Source organism: Bubalus kerabau, unplaced genomic scaffold, assembly GCF_029407905.1.
Source record: "Bubalus kerabau isolate K-KA32 ecotype Philippines breed swamp buffalo unplaced genomic scaffold, PCC_UOA_SB_1v2 scaffold_38, whole genome shotgun sequence".
Lineage (NCBI taxonomy): Eukaryota > Metazoa > Chordata > Mammalia > Artiodactyla > Bovidae > Bubalus > Bubalus kerabau.
In genome coordinates, this window is record NW_026577892.1 from 410640 (window position 1) to 421755 (window position 11116).

General features: G+C 39.1%; 1 long non-coding RNA gene across 1 annotated transcript; it reads right to left on the reverse strand.

Annotated features, from left to right (window-relative positions):
* Positions 1 to 118: 118 nt before the first annotated feature.
* Positions 119 to 7728, reverse strand: LOC129640719 (uncharacterized). Its single transcript, XR_008708928.1, has 3 exons — positions 7370 to 7728; positions 305 to 461; positions 119 to 262 (listed from the first exon to the last, which is right to left on the reverse strand). It is a non-coding gene; the product is annotated as an uncharacterized LOC129640719 (long non-coding RNA).
* Positions 7729 to 11116: the final 3388 nt, after the last annotated feature.

Here is an 11116-nt window from a genome sequence, read left to right on the forward strand (position 1 = left end):
TTGAAAGGATTTTTGACATTTGTATAAAAATTTGTGATAAAGACTATATCGAGGTGCTCACTAAAGAAACGTAACAGCTAAAGTTAGGTTTTTTAAACTGCTCAGTTCACTCATTTATAATCAGCAGGAGAGACTCTCTAGATGTTGGGGCAGCTCTGTGATTGGGATCTGTAACATGTATTAACTGAATTCAGTACCCTAGTTTTATGTTAAGCCATTAGGATTTTTCTTGATCAGTTAACCCCCTGCCTCCCCAGCCTACCTGTATTTCTTGATCAGTTAACCCCCTGCCTCCCCAGCCTACCTGTATTTCTTGATCAGTTAATCCCCCTGCCTCCCCAACCTACCTGTATTTCTCTTAATGACTTCTGGATTCTGAGCTCCCTGTGCAGTCTGAAGAAGGTATTGCAGTCAGAACCATGTACTGATGATAAAAGCTACTGGTAGCAATAAATGTTGTCCTTAAAAAAAAAAAAAAAAAAACAGACAGAGGAACATGGTCAAAAGCATCACAGGGATGCAAACAACAAAATGAAGTCTGAGACAATCTGCAGGGCAAGTGTGTTACGAGAAAAAAGGAAGATGGGAAATGGAAGGAGAAACTATAAATTAAGAGGCATATCAGTTCAGTTCAGTAGCTCAGTCATGTCCAACTCTTCGTGATCCCATGCACTGCAGCACGCCAGGCCTCGCTGCCCATCACCAACTCCCAGAGTCTACCCAAATCCATGTCGATCGAGTCAATGATATCATCCAACCATCTCATCCTTTGCCGATCCCTTCTCCTCCTGTCCTCAATCTGTCCCAGCACCAGGGTCTTTTCCAATGAGTCAGCTCTTCGCATCAGGTGGCCAAAGTATTGGAGTTTCAACTTCAACATCAGTCCGTCCAATCAACACCTAGGACTGATCTCCGTTAGAATGGACTGGTTGCATCTCCTTGCAGTCCAAGGGACTCTCAAGAGTCTTCTCCAACACCACAGTTCAAAAGCATCAATTCTTCAGCACTCAGCTTTCTTTATAGGCCAACTCTCACATCTATACATGACCACTGGAAAAACCACAGCCTTCACTAGACGGACCTTTGTTAGCAAAGTAATGTCTCTGCTTTTTAATATGCTGTCTAGGTTGGTCATAACTTTCCTTCCAAGGAGTAAGCATCTTTTAATTTCATGGCAGCAATCACTATCTGTAGTGATTCTGGAGCCCCCAAAAATAAAGTCAGCCACTGTTTCCACTCTGTCCCCATCTCTCTGCCATGAAGTGATGGGACCGGATGCCATGATCTTCGTTTTCTACATGTTGACCTTTAAGCCAACTTTTGCACTCTCCTCTTTCACGTTCATCAAGAGGCTCTTTAATTCTTCTTCACGTTCTGCCATAAGGGTGGTGTCATCTGCATATCTGAGGTTATTGATATTTCTCCCGGCAATCTTGATTGCAGCTTGTGCTTCTTCCAGCCCAGCGTTTCTCATGATGTACTCTGCATAGAAGTTAAATAAGCAGGGTGACAATATACAGCCTTGACATACTCCTTTTCCTATTTGGAACCAGTCTGTTGTTCCATGTCCAGTTCTTCCTGATCTGCATACAGGTCTCTCAAGTGGAAGGTGAGGTGGTCTGGTATTCCCATCCCTTTCAGAATTTTCCACAGTTTATTGTGATCCACACAGCCAAAGGCTTTAGCATAGTCAATAAAGCAGAAATAGATGTTTTGCTGGAACTCTCTTGCATTTTCCATGATCCAGCGGATGTTGGCAATTTGATCCGTGGTTCTTCTGCCTTGTCTAAAACCAGCTTGAACATCTGGAAGTTCTCTTTCCACGTATTGCTGAAGCCTGGCTTGGAGAATTTTAAGCATTACTTAATTGCCAACATCCGCTGGATCATGGAAAAAGCAAGACAGTTCCAGAAAAACATCTATTTCTGCTTTATTGACGATGCCAAAGCCTTTGACTGTGTCGACCACAATAAACTGTGGAAAATTCTCAAAGAGATGGGAATACCAGACCACCTGACCTGCCTCTTGAGAAATCTGTATGCAGGTCAGGAAGCAACAGTTAGAACTGGACATGGAACAACAGACTGGTTCCAAATAGGAAAAGGAGTACGTCAAGGCTGTATATTGTCACCCTGCTTATTTAACTTCTATGCAGAGTACATCATGAGAATCGTTGGGCTGGAAGAAGTACAAGCTGCAATCAAGATTGCTGGGAGAAATAGCAATAACCTCAGATATGCAGATGACACCACCCTTATGGCAGAAAAGTGAAGAACTAAAAAGCCTCTTGATGAAAGTAAAAGAGGAGAGTGAAAAAGTTGGCTTAAAGCTCAACATTCGGAAAACGAAGATCATGGCATCCGGTCCCATCACTTCATGGCAGAGAGATGGGGACATGGTGGAAACCATGTCAGACTTTATTTTTCTGGGCTCCAAAATCACTGCAGATGGTGACTGTAGCCATGAAATTAAAAAATGCTTACTCCTTGGAAGGAAAGTTATGACTAACCTAGATAGCATATTCAAAAGCAGAAATATTACTTTGCCAACAAAGGTCTGTCTATTCAAGGCTATGGTTTTCCCAGTGGTCATGTATGGATGTGAGAGTTGGACTGTGAAGAAAGCTGAGCACTGAAGAATTGAAGCTTCTGAACTGTGGTGTTGGATAAGACTCTTGAGAGTCCCTTGGACTGCAAGGAGATGCAACCAGCCCATCCTAAAGGAGATCAGTCCCGGGTGTTCAATGGAGGGACTGATGCTGAAGCTGAAACTCCAATATTTTGGCCACCTCATGCGAAGAGTTGACTCATTGGAAAAGACTCTGATGCTGGGAGGGATTGGGGGCTGGAGGGGAAGGGGACGACAGAGGATGAGATGGCTGGATGGCATCACCGACTCGATGAACATGAGTTTGAGTGAACTCCGGGAGTTGGTGATGGACAGAGAGGCCTGGCGTGCTGCGATTCATGGGGTTGCAGAGTCGGATGCGACTGAGTGACTGAACTGAACTGAACTGAACTGGAGTGTGAGATGAGTGCAATTGTGCGGTAGTTTGAGCATTCTTTGCCTTTGTCTTTCTTTGGGATTGGAATGAAAACTGACCTTTTCTGGTCCTGTGGCCACTGCTGAGTGTTCCATATTTGCTGGCATATCGAGTGCTGCACTTTCACAGCGTCATCTTTTAGGATTTGAAATAGCTCAACTGGAATTCCATCACCTCCACTAGCTTTGTTCGTAGTGATGCTTCCGAAGGCCCACTTGACTTGACATTCCAGGATGCCTGGCTCTAGGTGAGTGATCACACCATCGTGATTACCTGGGTCGTGAAGATCTTTTTTGGACAGTTCTGTGTATTCTTGCCACCTCTTAGGATCCTCTGCTTCTGTTAGGTCCCTACTATTTCTGTCCTTTATTGAGCCCATCTTTGCATGAAATGTTCCCTTGGTATCTCTAATTTTCTTGAAGAGATCGCTCGTCTTTCCCATTCTATTGTTTTCCTCTATCTCTTTGCACTGATCGCTGAGGAAGGCTTTCTGATCTCTCTTTGCTATTGTTTGGAACTCTGCATTCAAATGAGGATATCTGTCCTTTACCCCTTTGCTTTTCCTTCCCATCTTTTCACAGCTATTTGTAAGGCCTCCTCAGACAGCCATTTTGCTTTTTTGCATTTCTTTTTCTTGGGGATGGTCTTGATTCCTGTCTCCTGTACAACGTCAATTGTACATTGGAGACAACTGTACTGTACCGTGTACTTGGCAATTGAGACAGTTCAAAATGGTGTGCCAAACTCAGGAATGAGCAATCCTGTTTCTATCAAAAGCCACAATACTCGGGGAAAAGACAGACATCAAGTTAAGAACTTCAGAAAAATTTAATGTGTGTGTTTGTGTATAAATGCACGTTTTGTAAAGAGAAATAAACATACTAACATACTAACAAGGATCTTTTCTCCAATTTAATAAATGGACATTCACCCCATTTATTTGAACATGTTCCAATTTCAATCGAAGTACTGAGGAGGAATTCTCTATACCCAATGAAAGAACACCCAACTTGTTGATTGTGAACAATAATAAGCAAATTTGAAATAACCCAAATTCTGCAATTTCTCTCCTGGCATCCTTAGCTCAATACCATGTATTATTTCATTCGAAGCACTCATTTTGATTTCACCAAACATCAGTACAGGAATGAACCCAAGGCAGGCTTGAAGCCTGGGTCTGCTGAAAGATGCTTTACCTAGGAAATGTCTTTCGACTCATCCAGTCCCACAAAGAACACTCAAGAATGTGCTGGGGTTACCTGCTCCAATTATTTGCTCCCACTAAAAGCTGGCAAGCTGATCCAAAGTTCCTGGATCAGAGACAGGACGGTGTCATCAGCAGACAAGTCCTTGTAAGGACCTAAGAATCCTTACTTCTATTTGCAAGTGTGCTGTGTTGATTGCTGAATTTCCATATCCTTTGCTATTACGGAAACTTTACACTCTCAGACTGTCAGGAGACTCTGTCAGTGGCATCACTGGCCTGATATGACAACCAAGCCAACTATCCCCGACATCACTTCATATCACCAGAGCTTTCTCTTACACATCTAGGTGCTCTCCCTAGAATGAGTGAAATTCAAAAAGATGCAGTCTCACTGCCAGCAAAATGTCTAGCCTATATGGGCATGTTTGAAGAGAGGACAGAGACAGCTCACCATGCCACCACCATTATGAAAGCCCCAGGAGCCCACAATGAGAGATGCAAATTCATATGAAACAAATACATCGTCTTTCTAGTACTTTCTCTCTAGGGTCACCTAGAAATGAAATCTGGAATAGAATGAACACTTCTGGACCATCTATTCTGCATCATGCATTGTGCTAGCTACTTAAATCTCTCACTTAATCCTAATAGCCATTCAAAGTATTGTTGTTATTAGTGCCTTTTCACAAATGATTTTCACAAAGATGTTGAAGTGAAGTGAAGTGACTCAGTCGTGTCTGACTCTTTGCGACCCCATAACTGTAGCCTACCAGGCTCCTCCGTCCATGGGCTTTTCCAGGCAAGAGGACTGGAGTGGGTTTCCTTCTCCAGATCACAGAGATGTTAGGTGACTTAATTTCAAAGCCAGAGGGATGGTATGGGGAGGGAGGAGGGTTCAGGATGGGGAACACATGTATACCTGTGGCGGATTCATTTTGATATTTGGCAAAACTAATACAATTATGTACAGTTTAAAAATAAAATAAAATTTAAAAAAAATAAAAAATAAACTAAAAAAAAAAAAATTTCAAAGTCTGAAAGCTACTACGTGAAAGAGGCAAAAGTTAAACCCAAATCAGTATATAAATCTTTATGACTTCTTTCTTACAACTCTATTTGCTTTCCAAAGGGATTATACTGACTTAAAATGATACCAGAACCAAAGATAGTCCTCCTTCATTTTTTTGGTGAGAGAACTGGGTAGTTTTAACACCCAACAGGGACTACCATGCAAGGAACCAAATTCCTATATTAAACCAATACCCACAGTCTATACCAAATCTCTCCTTACCAGTTAGACTGTGTGTAGTCAGTGGAAGAGCAGAAATATTTTATTCAACCTCTACAATATTTTCAAGTATTTGGACTATACAAGTTGCCCTCTACGTTTCAAAATCTATCAATAATCATCTTTCTACAAAATTTCCCAGATTTATGCTAGTTTACTTGGAAGTATTAAATCTTTGAATTTTACAATAAAATGAAGATTCCAAAACAAGTAGTATTCGATTTGCTGAAAGCACTGTAACAAAGGATTAAAGACTAAAATTAAAACAACAACAACAACAACTTTAAATTCTAGGTACTATGTAGCTACATTAATATTAGACTATGAGAAAACGGTAAAAGCTATCACTTTCACAGAACTTACTCCAAAAGCACTGTGCCAAATACTTTATAAATGCTTCATTTTGTATAAACGCTTCATTTTGTATCTTCCAAAGTGTCCTCTATTTTACAAGCAAAGTGACAATGGTAAGAAAGCCCAAGTAACTTGACCAAAGTAATACAGATAGAAAGTGGTAGCTGCTGCTGCAGTTTATACACTTCCAAAGCTTTTACCTCTTGTCGTCACAGTTTACTGCCCCCTAATTCCTATCTGGTAAACATACCTTTGTCCACAATTCTAAAACCACTGTTGAAACACATACAAAATTATTTAAACCTATTATTAACTGTATCCACTAATTTGTCATAGCTTCTAAAGTAAGATAATTAAAAAGTGCCTAAAGATGGTAACAACAACCCTGTATGCGAGACAGCAAAAGAGACACAGATGTATAGAACAGTTTTTTGGACTCTGTGGGAGAGGGAGGGGGGGATGATTTGGGAAAATGGCATGAAAACAGGCATAATATCATATAAGAAACGAATCGCCAGTCCGGGTTAGATGCGGGATACAGGAAGCTTGGGGCTGGTGCACTGGGATGACCCAGAGGGATGGTATGGGAAGGGAGGTGGGAGGGGGGTTCAGGATGGGGAACACATGTATACCCATGATGGATGCATGTTGATGTACGGCAAAACCAATACAATATTGTAAAGTAAAAAAAAAAATAATAATAAAAATAAATAAATAAATAAAAGTGCCTAAAGAATTATCATTAGAAAAATTCAAGTAAGGCAACCGATTTTCAGGACGTATCGAGAGGTCAAGAACAGATAATTCACACAACAAAACCTCTATCACTGCTTGGGAGTTACTGTTCTTAAATTGATGTAAAGATAGTAAGACCAGGATACCATCTTAAGTATTTAAGACAACGTAAATACTGTAAACCCACCAGCCTAAAGGCTGAACCAAAGCACCCATTGTCAAAATCATGTTACCTTCAATATTTACTAAGTGAATTATGAATATTATTATTATAGTCTGCTCTTTAAGGTCTTATTATCAAATAACAGAAAAGATGTAACCATAACTTGGACAATTTAAACTTCTGAAAAGCTATTACTTCCCCAGTTCCAATGTTTCAAAGTTCTTCATAAAAGAATAATATCTGAAAACTAAAATAAGTAACATCCCCCAAACATGAAATCGTCAATCTATCCGAGTCTGAGCGTAAATACATAACTTTTTAATGTACAAGATGCAGTTAAAAATAACATGTTAGTTGTTCCTGTTGTTTATCAAACACATTCATTAGACTGATTAAAAGGGCAATACAAGAATAATTTTCTACAATATGCCAAATAATAGATGAAGTCTTACCTCCATTGCTAAAACTACCATCTGTTGGTCATAGTGATTCAGAAGATTGGGCATGAAGGCAGTGTTATAAGGCAAATCCTGGCACACCCTCAAGGTAATAGGCTCAAAGAAAATAAACTGTGCCTACCTGTATGGCCCACAAACATAGTCAAGGGCCACAGTTAAAAGATGATCCAACTCATAGCCACGCTTTCTCGATTGAATGGGATTCAGATGATCAGGCCTACTCAAGATGTATTTTGGATCTTTGTACACCTACAGGTCTCAGCTTGAAAGTACTTCTTCTATCCTACTGTTAAGTTCTTCAAACAGAATTACTCTGCACCGTCAGAGGTTTGTTAGCTTGGTCTCACAAAAGGCATTTGTTTTTGGTTTCACAATATGGGAAAATGACATCATCTTGCCTCTTCTTTTCATTTTCTTACATCGGGTACCATGTGGCCAACGTGTCAAGTTGATCAACCACATTCCCAAACAACAGATTCCATCTTAGGAGAAGAGCTATTTCTTCCTTTGACTGAAATATCTGAAAAATAATTGAAAAAAAAAAATGGGTGAAATTAGCAATTTCCTCTTAAAATATTACAAGCTTGATATTAAAACTTTGATTAGCTCAGTGAAGTTGCAGGATACAAAATCACTATACAAAAATCAGTTGCGTTTCTACACACTAACAATCAGCTACTAGAAAGAGAAATTTTAAAATACTGCCTTTGGGACTTTCTGGTGGTCCAGTGATTAAAACTGCACACATCCACTGATGAGCTCCAGTGCACTCCCTGGTGGAGAACTAAAATTCCAAGTGCCAGGCGTGTGGCTAACAACAACAACAATGATCACAAACTTTGACTGCCTTACAGATAAAATACATGGATATTTCAGAAAAAATACGACAGTTTCTCTACCTTCTCATTCCTGCTATAGCTATACAAGAGAATCCATAAACAGCATTTAAAGGAAAGCACTATTTCCTCCCTCAGTTGTTTATATAACATATAGTTTAATTTCCCATCTACAGTGGTAGTTTTTCATTTGTCACAAGACATAATTGATCCATTTTGAAAACCTTGCATGCTGTTGTCCTAAATTTTATTTAAATATCTGCCACACTTAATAACAAGTTATTTAAATGTTATTATATACGTTTTAATCATTACATGATTCAGCAGATGGTATCTGTGAAAGGTGTAAACTCTAAAGAAATCAAAAGATATGGATTGAAGCCTCTTTCCAACTATGTGAATCACTTAACTGCTCTGAGCTCAGAATTTTCCTTTCTAAAAACTGCACCTCCCTGTCAAAGATGTATGAGTGAATTATAAAATAATGCCCTCTATAAAAGGTAAAGCAACATCAAACTTTAGGTCGTTTTATTACTGAATGACAGCAGATACAAAGACTTACTTCTATCAACCAATACTGAACTGACAAACAGAAGATTCTAAAAGTAGCATCAGGACATTTTCCCAACAATGCTTCATCCTTTTAGATAGTACAAAAATTCAGTACATAGATGGAGAAAACGTTTGACCAACAAATGCCTCATTATACACAGTCAGGCTGCAGAGAAGAGTCAACTCTAGAGTTACAGCATGGAATAGGAATGATTTCCAGTTAAGAGTTTCTACCAAGTTTCAGAGTTGGATTTGACACTGCCTTTCCTGGGGGCTTCCCTGGTGGCTCAGACGGTAAAGAATCCGCCTGCAATGCTAGAGACATGGGTTCGATCCCTGGGTTGGGAAGATTCCCTGGAGGAGGAAATGGCAACCCACTCCAGTATTCTTGCCTGGAGAATGCCATGGACAGAGGAGCCCGGCAGGCTACAGTCCGTGGGGTCGCGGAGAGTTGGATGCAACTTTCACATTCACTTTTTTTCTAGGGACAAAAATATGCATCTCTTTTGGGGCTGGAAGGGTAGGTAGAGCGGAAGGCAGGATTGGTAGGAAAAAAGCATATTCTAAAACTATCATACTTCCATTTGGTTTTGTAATGATGTTAAGTCTGCTTTTACTTTATTTTTGCTTCACAGATGTCAAATATTTCTGTTTGAAGTACACAACCTCAGCTGGGAAAACATGAGAAAGTCAGGTTCAGAAATTCTCAGAGACCCAGGTTAACAGGACAACTCAAATAGATATTAGGGCCTGTGACAGAGAACTTGAACCGTCTTGGCTAAAGCAGAGAAAGAAACTGTCCTTTGCGCACTACCAATGACAGGGACCTCTGCCTCCCAGGCTTTCATTACTGGGCAGAAAAAACTATTTGGAGAAAGTAAAGCCATGGCTGAATCTTGCCAATTTCTCCCCCAAGCATATGGTCTTGAGTAGAAGAAGAGAAAAGTAAAGTCTACAACCTTAGGAATTAGAGACACCGAAGTCACAAGCAACCTCTGCCCCAAACGTTTCATCTCTCTAATACGGAAATCTCTAAATCAGAAATATTTGTTAAAGCTTCTTGGCCTGCCATTTTCTTTCCTCCTTCAAGCTGGGCCCAGAAATGTGATGTCTGGCTATGGAAAAGAGATATTAAACACAGTCATGTATATTTAAGCTTAATTATCATGCAGCACGGTACCAATTATGCATATCATTACATGTGTCAAATAAGCCCTGAAAGCTTTATTTGGCTACAGTATCAAACATCCATAGAAGTTCCATTTTTGTAGTTTGCTCCTTATGCAGCATGTTCATCTGCTTGCAACTTAAAAAAAATTAAAGGGGACATTGCTCCCTACTGAATATGTGTATAACAATGAGAATTTCAAATTTTTCATTTAGACTATTATTCAAGCTGTATGGGTTCTAAATTTACGGTTCAAAGAAGATGACCACACAAAACTTGAGGCAGAAACAAGGTAATATTGAGTTTTTTAAACCAGATGAGAAACCCCCTTATACTTCTGTCTACTCTATTTTACTTGTTTTTCCCTCAGTTATTCCTTTTGCCTCATTTATAAACAATGCTTCTCACAGACTTACAAAAGTGCTTTCCTTTATGCACTTTAACATTCAAATTTCCATATATCCAAACATTTTTGTAAAATTATTGTTAGCCTGGGATAGGATAAAACCTTAATACATTAAGACTGTAGTTTACGATTATTAAGATAAATAAGAAAAAACAGTAGAATGCCATGAGACAAGAAGAAAAATAGGAACAGTAAAAACATTAAGGAATTCATATTTCTTCCAAATTAGAGGTTCCCTCATTTTAATGTGCAGTAGATTCATAGCAACCCCACGGGTCTAAGAAATCCAAACCTCTGGAAAATGAATGATATACATGCATTCTAATGATTATCTCTGTACTGTTACAAGTGATCTATAAGTTATATTTTGAGAAATGCTATCCTAAAATAGAATAACTTAAAACAGTACAGGATATTTGCACATAATTATGTGCTTAGCAAAAGTAATATATAAAATGAATTTTTTTTTAAAGCAGATAAAGAATACTACCTTAATAGAAAAATCGAAAAAGGACATAAATTTACAAATGGCCAACAAACATATGAAAAGATACTCAACTTTACTAATAAAAACATACAAACATGATATTTAACATTTTTGCCAATCAGATGAGCAAAGTAAGAATAACAGAACACAGTATAGGAGAGGGTGCAGAAAAAGGAATATATTCAACATTCCAACACATGGAAGTACTTTTTTTTTTTTTTTTTGGCTGTCCCACACGGCTTGCAGAATCTTAGTTCCCCAAACAAGGACTGAACCCGGGCTAGAGTAGTGGAGTGTCTAACCACTAGACCGCCAGGAAATTCTCCATTTTCAAATACTACTGGAGGAAAAGCAAACTAGTTGGTATTTCAAAAAAATAGCTATGGACATCAAAAGCCCTTAAAATGTATATAATTTGA